The following is a 13,714-nucleotide window of genomic DNA, read 5'->3' on the forward strand; positions in this document are numbered from 1 at the left end:
TAATGGATGTTCAAATATTGACTATAATCAATTAAAAGAAAACATCATAAAGCTGTGTATTCAAAGAAGACCAAGGTCAGTCTGTACAGACGGAGGAGACACCATAACATCTACCAACACAGCAGATTAACTACTGTAGTTGTTTGAAAGGCGTCTTGGTTCAGTTTGAAGCTTCAGGTTTTGGTGTTGAACCTCCCAGAATCTCAGCTGCTGATTGGCTGAAGATGTTGATTTTCCTGATCAGCTGATGCACTGACAGACCTGACTGACAGAACATTACTGAACCTGAAAATTACTTGAATCATCACAATGTATGTAGAAATGTTTATTTTTATGTTGATCAAATGTTTTGCATTAAATGTTTTGCTGTGAAGGCTATTTTTGCACTGGTGTTTTAAATAAATGCATAAAATATTTATTTTCTTAAATATGTGTTTATTAGCTGTCAATTGTGTCAAAATATCAATTGAGAAAGAAATTTACTGCTTGTGAAAATTAAACCATCTGAATATATTTTACCATCTACATTTGTCAACTTGTAGATTAGTTCTGATTTGCAGACGAGGTATAAATTTATTTAAGGGTGAATGAAATGGGGTCCAGACACAAACACAGTTTAATCTGAAGATTCTGGAGGATGTGTGAACAGGTCTGTCACCATGAAACATTTTACTGAATGATAAATTGTTCCAAAGTTCTCAACAAACGATAATATAGTTCTTTTGAAGCCATTTTTAAGTTATATAATGGTAGTGACGAAATAATAATGCAAGAACACATTCTCAAAGGTCATTAGACTTTAAATTCTAATGAACATTTAACACTGGAACTGGAAGACATTTTTAATATCCAGAATAAATAAAACTAATGAATTTTGAAGTCTTTTTAAACAAAATTTCTTTTCAATATAAGGTCTAATCGAGATCAAAGTACCAAACTGAAGACTTTTATTATCCAGTTTTTGGTAGAGAGAAAAAAGAGAAACAATAAATCATGCCAATGGAAATGATTGACTTTGTTTTAATTTATCATCCGATTTATTGATTATTCTAACAGGCCTATGTGTGAACATTAGACTAAATCCTTAAGTATGTTGAAAAGTCAACATAAACCTTTCATTTTGTTCTGGTGAATAAAGTCTAGCAGCAGATGATGCTACTGCAGGTCCAGATCTACCTTCATTACTGCTGAAGCAACAAAATACGGTTTCAGTGATAAAGACCAACATCCATAACTGCCATAATCTCATGAAGATGCTTGCCGACTTCGGCATCATAAAACTTAATCAACCTGGGTTAAAGTTAAGACTGAAGACAGATTATCAAACTGCAGAATGAGACAATAAAAATATACAGACTCAGCTTCCAACAGCTAACGTAGCATAGCTCACATAAACATTAGCTCCCGCTAACAGAAACATATGAGGAGGGCAGAGTATCAAAATACCAGACATATAAAACATAATCTGAAATCATTCATAATTACTCCATGTCTCATTATAATCGGAGGGCAAAGCCTGCAGGTTCTCAAAAATAGTTGTACACTCGTAACCGGATTTGTGTGTAAATGCAGTTTTGTGTGTGTGTACCAGGTGATTTGTGTGTACTTTTTCAACATGTATAGGCGTAGGAGAAGTATTTTATTTTTAAGTTTTACAAATCGAGTATTACACACACATAGATATTTTTACACACACACAAATCCTCTTACGCACGCACAGATATTTTGAGACTATTTTCACTCCATAAATATTTAGCAGTTAATTCAACCCTAAGAATGAGATAACAAGGGCTTCAGATTTAACAGGTGAGGAAAAAGTTTTAACTTAAATAAAACATTGAACAAGTGAGCAGTGGGTCAGTTATTCTAGCCTAACTGTTGCTAGCCTTCTATTGACTTTGATAACCTTAACATGTGCTGCGCACTAAGCACTAAAACAGGTCAACCCGCACACCAAGTCATAAGTTGAGCAGCTGTTTAAATGAGCTAATCAACCACCGCTGTGCTCAGGCGAAAACTTATTAATAATGACAATATAGACATTAAGCCTGACAGCATAACGTAACAGACTGAATGTTCTGGTTTGGTGTTTTTGCTACTTATTGTGTGGGAAATGTTTGTTTTTTGGTGTTGATTCCCCTGATCGGTAATCTCTGCTCTATCTGCTCGTTGAGCTGTCTGTCGGTTGCCATGGCAACGGGTCCATGTAAAGCTCCTACAGCATATTTAAAATAAAACGATTGACCAATATAAGAGAAATTTGCCCCTTTTTGCATCTTGACAGAACTAACAGAAACAAAATTGCTTATAGATTTGTATCACGGAGAATTGATCAAACATCAGTTTTCTCCTCTTTATTTTAAGTCGTATTTAATAGATATATCTGATAAATGAAGGCGCTACGAATATTTTTGTGACAGATTTCTGCTCGTTCAGCATTGGGATAAAATGGTTTTCTGGACACAACTCAATGAATCACATAGTGACTAATAGGCGCTGTCCAATCCAGTAATACATATCAATTAGCAGGAGTATGAAAGACATAAAAATAAACTATACTATATTAAGAAATTATATTTAATCTTCAGTGCTACATGAAGCTCATTTTGAAACAATGCAAGTTAAAAACAATATTTTTGCAACAAGTAAGTCAAGTAAATTAAGTCCAATGTTAGGTCTGTGTGAGCTAAATGTGAGAATGAGACGTTTTATAAATTCCCTTCTCACCCTCTGCAGGTGGTCTCTCTCTCTCTCTCTCTCTCTCTCTCTCTCTCTCTCTCTCTCTCTCTCTCTCTCTCATCCTCTGAGCTCAGGTCCTCTACCAGAGGCCTGGGATCTTGAGGTTCTCCTCCAGTATCTTGGCTGTGCCTAGAACTGCACATTTCTGGACTGAGATGTCTGATGTTGGTCCTGGGATCTGTTGTAGTCACTGCTCCAGTTTGGGGGTGACTGCCCCGAGGGCCCCGATGACCACAGGCACCACTGTGGTCTTCACCTTCCAGGCCTTTTCCAGTTCCTCTCTGAGGCCCTGGTATTTCTCCAGTTTCTTGTGTTGGAGAAATACCAGGAGCATGAGAAACTGTATATATACACACACACACACACACACACACACACACGAATAAGGTATTTGGTCAAGACTTTTCCACGGTAAACAATATTCCTAAACTCACCCAAGATATTGTCAGCAAAATGTATTTGTTTTTTTCTGCATACAATAGCAGCAATATACTAACTATTCACAAGACTGTCATTACTTGACATAGTTGTACTGTTCAAAACTTTTCGGTTTGCTTCCGTAGAAATGGCGTAGTGTCTGGACATGTTAAAATGTTAAACATTTTACCAGCCGAAATCCTCAGCACTTTCAAATAGTTTCCTTTTTTATTTTATTTTAGTTGTTGCATGGACTCAATGAGTACAAACAACAAGTTGATGAGACTTAATGTTCCAGGCAAGAAGCCAGGTCACCAGTCTGTCGCAGGGCAACACCGAGGCACAGGACAAAAATCTATGCACACACATCTAGGGAGAATTTAGAGAAACCAATTAACCCTGACAGTCATGCTTTTGGACTATGGGAGGAAGCCGGAGTGCCCGGAGAGAACCCATGCATGTACAGGGAGAACATGCAAACTCCATGCAGAAAGACATGGAGTCTTCCAGGGCCGAGAATCGAACCCTTCTTGTTGCAAGGCAACAGTGCTACCAACTGCACCACTGTGCAGCCCACATTACAATCAAAGTATATAAAACTTTTTATAACCAGTACCTGCAAATGAACCACCCAATTCAGGAGATGCTGCAGGTAACCAAACAAAAACCCCAAATCACAAGTAAACAACCTGGTTGTCCATTACAAAAAGAAGAAATACATTCCAGGTGAGTAATGTCTTTTTTTCTCTTCATTGCAGGAAAGAAGGTCCAAAAGACCCAGTAGACGACGTCCAAACAGAAAGTCCCAAGGCCCCAGGCTAGGACCTCACTTTGAGGAATCTATTTAGTCTCTTCTTTTATGTTTGTATTAATTTAGTCAGATAAGTAGTAACCTTTGTCCTCCTTTTTTGCAGGAAGACAGCGAGGCGTACCCGGGATTTCAGTTTCCACCGAAGAAACAATGTAATCTCCAGGTAAGTGAATCAATTTCAGGGAATTAAACAGAGTGAACAACTCTGTTTGACCCTCCACAGGTCATGCAAAACAAGTGAAAGTGAAGAATCATCCCTAGAGTTGTTTGTAGAACCTCCTCATCCTCTTACATGCCGAGCCCTTAGAAACTGCATGATAAAAACCTTTGTCCATCCGTCCATTTTCCTCTATTGTTTCTGGGTTATGGAGCAGCAGCTTCAGAAGGTAGGCCCAGATTTCCCTCTCCCCAGCCACTTCTCCCAGCTCCTCGGGGGAAATCCCAAGGCGTTCCCAGGCCAGCCGAGAGACATAGTCCCTCCAGCATGTCCTGGGTCTTCCTTGGGGCCTCCTCCCGGTGGGACGTGCCCGGAACACCTCACCAGGGAGGCGTCCAGGAGGCATCCTGACCAGATGACCGAGCTTCAACTGGCTCCTCTCAACTTGGAGAAGCAGCAGCTCTACTCTGAGTCCCTCCCGGATGACCGAGCTTCTCGCCCTATCTCTAAGGGAGAGCCCAGCCACCCTGCGGAGGAAACCCATTTCGGCCGCTTGTATCTGGGACCTCGTTCTTTCAGTCATGACCCAAAGCTCATGACCGCAGATGAGGTGGGAACAAAGATCGACTGGTAAATCGAGAGCTTCGCTGTTTGACTCAGCTCTCTCTTCACCACCACAGACTGGTACAGTGCCTGCTTCACAGCAGACGCTGCCCCAATCCACCTGTCGATCTTCCGCTCCCATTTTTCTTCATTTGTGAACGAGATCTCCAGATACTTAAACTCCTCCACTTGAGGCAGGAACCCCTCTCCCAATCTCTCCCAGAGAGGAGACATTCCACGTCCCAAGAGCACCATCCATGTTCACAAGAGTGTTTAGGAAAAGAGTTTGCACACAGCCAGAACAATGCCTGCAGCTGTACCAAAACCCAAGCCAAAACTGAAGCCGCTCATAAAAGATTCCACATATTCCAGGATGAACGCTGCTGCTGCTGCCTCACTTCTGGCCTCAGATGTTCCCTCACAGCCTCCAATATCTCATCTTCTTCTGACTGGTCCAAATGATAAAATCTTTTAATTTTCATCATTAATTCCGCCATTTCAGTCGCTAATTCTTCTGCATTTGAGCCGTGCAACATCCTTCGTTGAATTCTTATATAAAATTCCTCAAGTTCTTCAAGAAATTCTGGATCCTCCATCATAAAAGTTTTACACGTTGCCACTCTTTCTTCAATGCTACACTGAAAGATCTCTTGGGAAAAAGTTCAAGTACTTAAGACTGTTTATGATGTCATAACAAGAGAATGATATTATGACATCACAGAGAGAGTGATGTCATAACTGACATATACTTGCATATATTTATGCATTTTATAAAATATGTTTATATGGTTTTCTTTTTTGCACATATATTGAAATATGTTTAATCTAGGTCATGCTAGTTCTGCTGTTATATTGTTTTTGTCATGTTTTAGTTCTTGAGAAAGTGTGGTGAGAATTTCCCAAGCGGTAACATTATGACTCCTCCTTGCAGGAACTTGTTTTTTGCCAGACACTGACCTTACCTCGAAGCCCATTGTGTTTTACCAAATCTCTTTATTGTTGTTACAGATGGTTAATCAAACTGAGCTTTACATACACAGTTTTAAACAAATATATGGTTCGTTTATGTTCTTGCATTGTTCTAAAATGCAAGTTTATATAAACTAAAACATGAAAATGGAATCCAATAAATAAAAGGTCAGTATTTCATTTTATTTTCGGAACATTTTAATTACTTGCTTTACTTTCTTTGAAAAGGATAAGAAGGATGGTCATATTTTATTTTATTTCTTCAGCTCACTTCCACTGGATGCAGGATTATTGCTTGTATCTTATTCTGAAGATTGGAATTTTGATTATGGAGTCCCTTTTTCCATCACATTCGTTTATTTTTTTATTTCTTTATTTTATAACTCAGTTTTCTGACATGAAACTTGGTTCAGCTTTTATGCTCACTTCTGAGCCCTGCCAAGAGCTGGAATTGTTCAGATGGGAACTACAAACCTGTCTGCCACTTTTACCCATAATGCACTGCAGTTATTTGATTGCTTCTCTGAAAGATGAGTGCCGTCTTTAAAATTCCCCTTTTTCATTTCATTTCATTTATTTATTTATTTCGAACAGACATTAAAAACAGTCAAAAAAGAACAAGAAAACAAAATAGAATGAGACAAACTTAAGAAATAAAATGTAAAACAAATTATTTTGCCCATGTGACATGCAATTTTATATTTTCTGTTTGAAAAGGAGCAGGTAGAAGATACATCTTATAATATCCTGCCCCTTTCATACTTGTCGATGTATTATCAATTGACTTTCAGAACATCAACAAGAGACAACTTGTTTCTATTTTTCATTATGTTTAACTATGTACAATTATTTTAAGTACTATTTATATAATCATTTACATTATAAACTATTAAACATGTTATATCGCATATTTTGAAATGAGTTCTGCTTTAATCAATTTTTTAAACTGGTTTACATTTGTAATTTTTTTAATCTCATCATTCAATCATTCCAAACATTTACTCCACACACAGATAAACAAAAACTCTTCCTGGTTGTTCTAATATGTTGTTTTTTAAAATACCCTTCACCTCTTAAATCATAACCACCCTCTCTGTCACCAAACATTTCCTGTATATTGTGTGGAAGTTTTTTATTTCAGACCTTAAACATGAATTGTGTAGTTTAAAATTTGACCAGGTCCCAGAATTTCAGTGTATTTGATTTGATAAATAACTGGTTTGTGTGTTCCCAGTATCCCACTTTATGTAGTATACGGATTGATTTTTTTTGTAAGACGTATAACGTTTTTCACAGAGTTCTTTTGATTCTTTGTTTTCAGACTCCTTTGCCTGATATGAAGCTTCATTCAGCTTTTAACTTCACTTCTGAGCTTCTGCCGACAGCTGGAACCAGAGGCGTCGCCAGGAATTTTGGGCCTCCTGACAAAAGATTAGATTGAGCCCCCCTGCAAAGGTCGCCAGGCCGGTTGTGCTTAACCCCTGCGCCACCACATCACACCTTGAGTTTTTTATACTCCCATAAAAATGTTACAATTTTAAAAGCTTGCAACTTGCTTTCTTTGATTAAAGACTGATACTAGCATAATATTTACTGCTAATCTATTTTACATGCAACAGTCCACATACAGTATGCAAGTAGATTGCTTTAATTTTTTTCTATTAGTTTTAGATTACTGAAATGTCTCTCCCCACGAGCAGCAGTCATAGGCAGGGGTGAAAGTAAGGGGGTACGGCAGGGTACTGCGTACCCCTAAAAGATTTAGAGGAGGTTCGCAGTACCTGCAAGAGAGAGGAGCGGCTGTCTGCTGTAAAAAATCAATGGGTTAAACTGTGCAGCCGCGACTGATTCGTTTTTCAAGAACAATCTAAAACAGACTTTATCAGTTAATAACTTTTTTCCCATTTCATATCGTTTCTGAACTGTTCGTGCTTTGCTAGAGCAGCGGTGCAACATGTGGATCGCGGAAGGTTTTGAGTCGATCTCAGCATCAGGTGACAAACTGAACGCAGCCAGGAGGCCGAGAGCAGCACGTCCTCCTCTGACTCGCTTAAAACGTTTGTAACTTTATGAAAGAACAACAACAAAAAATGTTCAAACTAATGACCCAACAACAATAATAATCTCAGTGATTATTGTTTCAACAAAGTGTTGCGCATTTCTGTGCGTGTCGGTTCCATTACCAAAATAAGAGCAGAGCAGGAGTTTAAAATGAACTAATCAACCACCACTGTGTTCATGAGGCTTATTAATGATGCAAAATAAATATCAACCTGAAAACCTAATATAACGGACTAAATGTTATGTTTTTAACATAATCTCTGGTCGACTTGTGGAGCGCAGGCGGTTGCCATGGCAACGGGTGTGCTTAGAGAGACGGAGAGTAAAAAGGTGCGAGTGGTTTAGAGTTGATCACCTGTTCGGGTTGTTTTAACTTTGTTTATCTTTGCTGTGGCTCATCACAGCTGCTGTAGTTTCTGAACGTTCAATAAACGACGAAGAACTTGGACTAATTACCTCGTTCTTTGTGAGTATACGTCATTTACACCAAAAATTAAATACGGTAAATATGTTTCATTAAGTATTTAACAAAAAAAACAAACACACACACATATATATATATATATATAACACACTGTGTTAAAAACAGTGTGTTTATTATATATATATTATTTATATATAATGATATATAAATAATGTGTATTATTTATATAATAATATATATATGTATGAGAATATAAATAATATTTATATTCTCATACATATATTATTTATATTATCATGAATATTGGGCTGCCACCTTATCGTGGTGGAGGGGTTTGAGTGTCCCAATGATCCTAGGAGCTATGTTGTCTGGGGCTTTATGCCCCTGGTAGGGTCACCCAAGGCAGACAGGTCCTAGGTGAGGAACCAGACAAAGCGCAGCCCGAAGACCCCTATGATGGACACAAACTTTGGACTTGGTTTTACCTCTCCCGGACACGGGTCACCGGGGCCCCACTCTGGAGCCAGGCCTGGAGGTGGGGCACGACGGCGAGCGCCTGGTGGCCGGGCTTTTACCCACGGAGCCCGACCGGACTCAGCCCAAAGAGGAGACGTGGATCCCCCTTCCGATGGGCTCACCACCTGTCAGAGGGGCCAAAGGGGTCGGGTGCATTATACTATGGGCGGCAGCCGAGGGAGGGGACCCTGGCGGTCTGATCCTCGACTGCAGAAGCTGGCTCTTGGGACGTGGAACGTCACCTCTCTGGTGGGGAAGGAACCGGAGCTAGTGTGTGAGGCTGAGAGGTTCAGGCTAGAAATAGTCGGCCTCACCTCGACACATGGCTCTGGTTCTGGAACCAGTCTCCTTGAGAGGGGCTGGACGTACTTCCACTCTGGAGTTGCCCACGGTGAGAGGCGCTGGGCTGGAGTGGGCATACTTGTTTTGCCCCCCATCTGGGCGCCTGTACATAGGGGTTTAACCCCGGTGAACGAGAGGGTAGTCTCCCTCCGCCTATGGGTGGGGGGACGGGTTCTGACTGTTGTTTGTGCTTACGGGCCAAACAGCAGTTCAGATTACCCACCCTTCTTGGAGTCCTTAGAGGGGGTACTGGAGAGTGCCCCTCCTGGGGACTCCCTTGTTCTACTGGGGGACTTCAACGCTCACGTGGGCAATGACAGTGAGACCTGGAGAGGCGTGGTTGGGAGGAACGGCCCGCCCCAATCTGAACTCAAGTGGTGTTCTGTTGTTGGACTTCTGTGCTCGTCACGGATTGTCCATCACGAACACCATGTTCAGGCATAAGGGCGTCCATATGTGCACTTGGCACCAGGACGCCCTAGGCCGCAGTTCGATGATTGACTTTGTCATCGTCTCATCGGATTTGTGGCAGTATGTCTTGGACACTCGGGTGAAGAGAGGTGCGGAGCTGTCCACTGACCACTACCTGGTGGTGAGTTGGCTCCGGTGGTGGGGGAGGAAGCCGGTCAGACCTGGCAGGCCCAAGCGTGTAGTGAGGGTCTGCTGGGAACGTCTGGCGGAGTCCCCTGTGAGACGGAGTTTCAACTCTCATCTCCGGCAGAACTTCGAACACGTTCCGGGGGAGGTGGGGGACATTGAGTCTGAGTGGACCATGTTCCGCACCTCAATTGCCGAGGCGGCCTATAGGAGCTGCGGCCGCGAGGTTGTTGGTGCCTGTCGCGGCAGCAACCCTCGAACCCGTTGGTGGACACCTTCGGTGAGAGATGCTGTCAAGCTGAAGAAGGAGTCCTATCGGGCCTTTTTGGCCTGTGGGACTCCAGAAGCAGCTGATGGGTACCAGCGGGCGAAACGGCATGCGGCTCGGGTTGTCGCTGAGGCAAAAACTCGGGCGTGGGAGGAGTTTGGAGAGGCGATTCTGGTCCACCATCCGGCGTCTCAGGAGGGGGAAGCAGTGCAGCACCAACACTGTTTATAGTGGGGATGGTGCGCTGCTGACCTCAACTCGGGACATTGTGGGCCGGTGGGCGGAATACTTCGAAGACCTCCCACCAACATGCCTTCTGTTGAGGAAGCTGAGCCTGGGGACTCTGGTTTGGGCTCTCCAATCTCTGGGGACGAGGTCGCCGAGGTGGTCAAAAAGCTCCTCGGTGGCAGGGCCCCGGGGGTGGTGAGATCCGCCCGGAGTTCCTTAAGGCTCTGGATGTTGTAGGGTTGTGTTGGCTCACGCGACTCTGCAATATGGCATGGACATCGGGGGCAGTTCCCCTGGATTGGCAGACTGGGGTGGTGGTCCCCCCTGTTTAAAAAGGGGGAACGGAGGGTTCCCCCTTGGAGTGTGACCCCAATTACAGAGGGGTCACACTCTTAAGCCTCCCTGGTAAGGTCTATTCAGGGGTCCTGGAGAGGAGGGTCCGTCGGATAGTCGAAACTCGGATTCAGGAAGAGCAGTGTGGTTTTCATCCTGGTCGTGGAACACTGGACCAGCTCTACACCCTCAGCAGGGTCCTGGAGGGTCCATGGGAGTTCGCCCAACCAGTCTACATGTGTTTTGTGGACTTGGAGAAGGCGTTCGACCGTGTCCCTCGGGAGGCATTGTGGGGGATACTCCGGGAGTATGGGGTACCGGGCCCTTTGATACGGGCTGTCAGGTCCCTGTATGACCGGTGTCAGAGTCTGGTCTGCATTGCCGGCAATAAGTCGGGCTCGTTTCCGGTGAGAGTTGGACTCCGCCAAGGCTGCCCTTTGTCACCGATTCTGTTCATTACTTTTATGGACAGAATTTCTAGGTGCAGCTGAGGTGTTGAGGGGATTCGTTTTGGTGGCCTTAGGATCACATCTCTACTTTTTGCAGATGATGTGGTCCTGTTGGCTTCATCTGAACGTGATCTGCAGCTCTCACTGGAGCGGTTCGCAGCCGAGTGTGTGAAGCGGCTGGGATGAGGCTCAGTGCCTCCAAATCCGAGGCAATGGTCTTGAGCCGGAAAAGGGTAGAGTGCCTTCTCCGGGTCAGGGGGGTCGTCCTGCCTCAAGTGGAGGAGTTTAAGTATCTGGGGATCTTGTTCACGAATGAGGGAATAAAGGAGCGGGAGATCGACAGGCGGATTGGGGCGGCGTCTACTGTGAAGCGGGCGCTGTACTGGTCCGTCGTGGTGAAGAGAGAGCTGAGCCAAAAAGCGAAGCTCTCGATTTACCGGTCGATCTACGTTCCTACCCTCATCTATGGTCATGAGCTTTGGGTCATGACCGAAAGAACGAGATCACGGGTACAAGCGGCCGAAATGGGTTTCCTCCGCAGGGTGGCTGGGCTCTCCCTTAGAGAGAGAAGCTCGGTCATCCGGGAGGGACTGAAGGACATGAAGGAGCCACTGCTCCTTCATGTCGAGAGGAGCCAGTTGAGGTGACTCAGGCCTCCCTGGTGAGGTGTTCCGGGCATGTCCCTCCAGGAGGAGGCCCCTGGGAAAACCCAGGACACCCTGGAGGGACTATGTCTCTCGGCTGGCCTGGGAACGCCTTGGGATTCCCCCGGAGGAGCTGGAAGAAGTGGCTGAGGAGAGGGAAGTCTGGGCCTCCCTTCTGAAGCTGCTGCCCCTGCGACCTGACCCCGGATAAGCGGAAGAAAATGGATGGATGGATATTATTATTTATCATAAATACTATAAATATTATCATAATAAATATTATTACAACAATAATATTTATTATTATTAAATAATTTGATTATTAATTTATATAATTTAATTATATAATTGAATTAATTAATAACTAATTATTATTAATTATTCGGCTGTTGACAAACGTCCCCAGCCTGGAAAGTTAGCTCTTTTGGAAGATTGGCCAAATCTCTCCCTAGGACGATTTCTCTTGATGGGTCCGGTTTTGTAATATCCCTATCATCAGCACAGAGGTTGATCTTTTAAACTCAACGCTCTCCTCTTCAATCCAAACTTCAAAATGACAAAATCCATTTGGATTTTGTCATTTTGAAGTTTGAATTTTGTCAACAAACTTCCCCAGACGGGGAAATTTGTTAACGAAAGCGGCATTAGAAGACTGAACCCATCAAGATACTTCCCCAGCCGGGGAAGTTTGCTCTTTGGGATTAGAGAAATTGTTCCCTAGGACGATTTCTCTTGATGGGTCCGGTCTTGTAATGCTGCTTTCCTCAGACCTCAGGTTGAGCTTTTGGACGCCTTGATTTCCTCCTTATTGCTCCAACCCTCCTCAGTCTGTGTACTTTGGGAGAACTGGGAAAATCGTTGTCCTCATCCGCTGTGTCCCTGTCAGAGTGATCTGAATAATCCGTCTGTTTTTTATGTCCTGTTGAGCCACTATAAACGGCTCCAGCCGGGGAAGCTTACTGTACGTTTTGATTTGTTGATTTTGCCAAAGTGGAGGAAGGTTTGAACAGATACTCATCAAACACATCGTATTCGTTCTCATCCTTGTAACTAGTGATATCGAACGTAACTCCTGGAAGTAGCTTGTTGAAAATCTTTCTTACTCCTGTTGTTATTAAATAACCTGCACCAAAAGTCATTGGAAAAAAAATGTCTTGAATGCAATTTGTTCCATGGTAAAAGTACTTGTTGAACACAGTGATCACTAACAAAGAGATGCTTGGGTATAACTTCTTGTTTTGAGAGCCAAGCTTTCATAACCTCAGATGTCATAGATGAGGTCATAGCTACAATGAGTCACTGTGGTTCTGGGGGAACGTCTTGCTTCTGATCGTTGCTATGGAAACGATCAAATCAGTTCTGCATGACTCAAACTATTAAAACTTTGCAACTGCGTCACTTAACCATTTGAGGCGCCATGACGGACTTAAGAAGGGTATATTTTAGGAGGCTAGGGATTAAAACAGGGATTTTAATGGTGACATATTAAGTGTAGATTGACAATGGAATATTAAAACCATTAATTTAAGTTGGATTTTTCATTATTATATCAGGTTTAAAATTTTTGAATCATACTTGACTTAAAAATATCTTAAAATTAAAATTAAATGTAACTTACAGACATTCTCTGCTGCTGCTGTTGTAAATTGTGACAAGAAATTTTGCCTGCTTGGAGAAGAGCAATGAAATAATTTTGGTTTAATAATTTTACACGTTAGCATAGAAATAGAATAAAGGATGATCACAAAGAAATGATGCTGCTGCCGCTCCATATTTGATGGGTTGTAAACGACCCACTCGAACACATTTGTTCCGTACGGTGCGGAAACGTAAACAATAGAACAGAACTTAACGTCTTCCAGCGTTTTCTGTGTAACTGAGAGCTCGACACCAACAGCAGCACAGCATCAGCAGCCCACATTGCTGATAGCCGGGAAGGAGATAAATTAGTCCTGTAAACTGGTTATGAGTCTGTTGGTTTTTCACTTTTCTTGTATTCTAACTATTTAACCAACTGGTAAAAAAAATGTTTATATCTGTTTTTAAAAGAATTGTAGCTTCTTTCTTATGTCTCCATCAGATAAGCAGCAGTAGCAGCTTTTAGTGACATTATCATTAATAATAATTAGATTGTTTTTGAATACGATTCAGGATTT

The 13,714-nt window shown here is 42.6% G+C and overlaps 1 long non-coding RNA gene across 1 annotated transcript; it reads left to right on the forward strand.

The window, feature by feature from the left end:
• Window positions 1-3,376: 3,376 nt before the first annotated feature.
• Window positions 3,377-8,205, forward strand: LOC145548128 (uncharacterized). Its single transcript, XR_014084423.1, has 2 exons — window positions 3,377-4,130; window positions 7,018-8,205. It is a non-coding gene; the product is annotated as an uncharacterized LOC145548128 (long non-coding RNA).
• Window positions 8,206-13,714: the final 5,509 nt, after the last annotated feature.

This window comes from Poecilia reticulata, chromosome 17 (assembly GCF_904066995.2).
Source record: "Poecilia reticulata chromosome 17, P_reticulata-male-v2, whole genome shotgun sequence".
Lineage (NCBI taxonomy): Eukaryota > Metazoa > Chordata > Actinopteri > Cyprinodontiformes > Poeciliidae > Poecilia > Poecilia reticulata.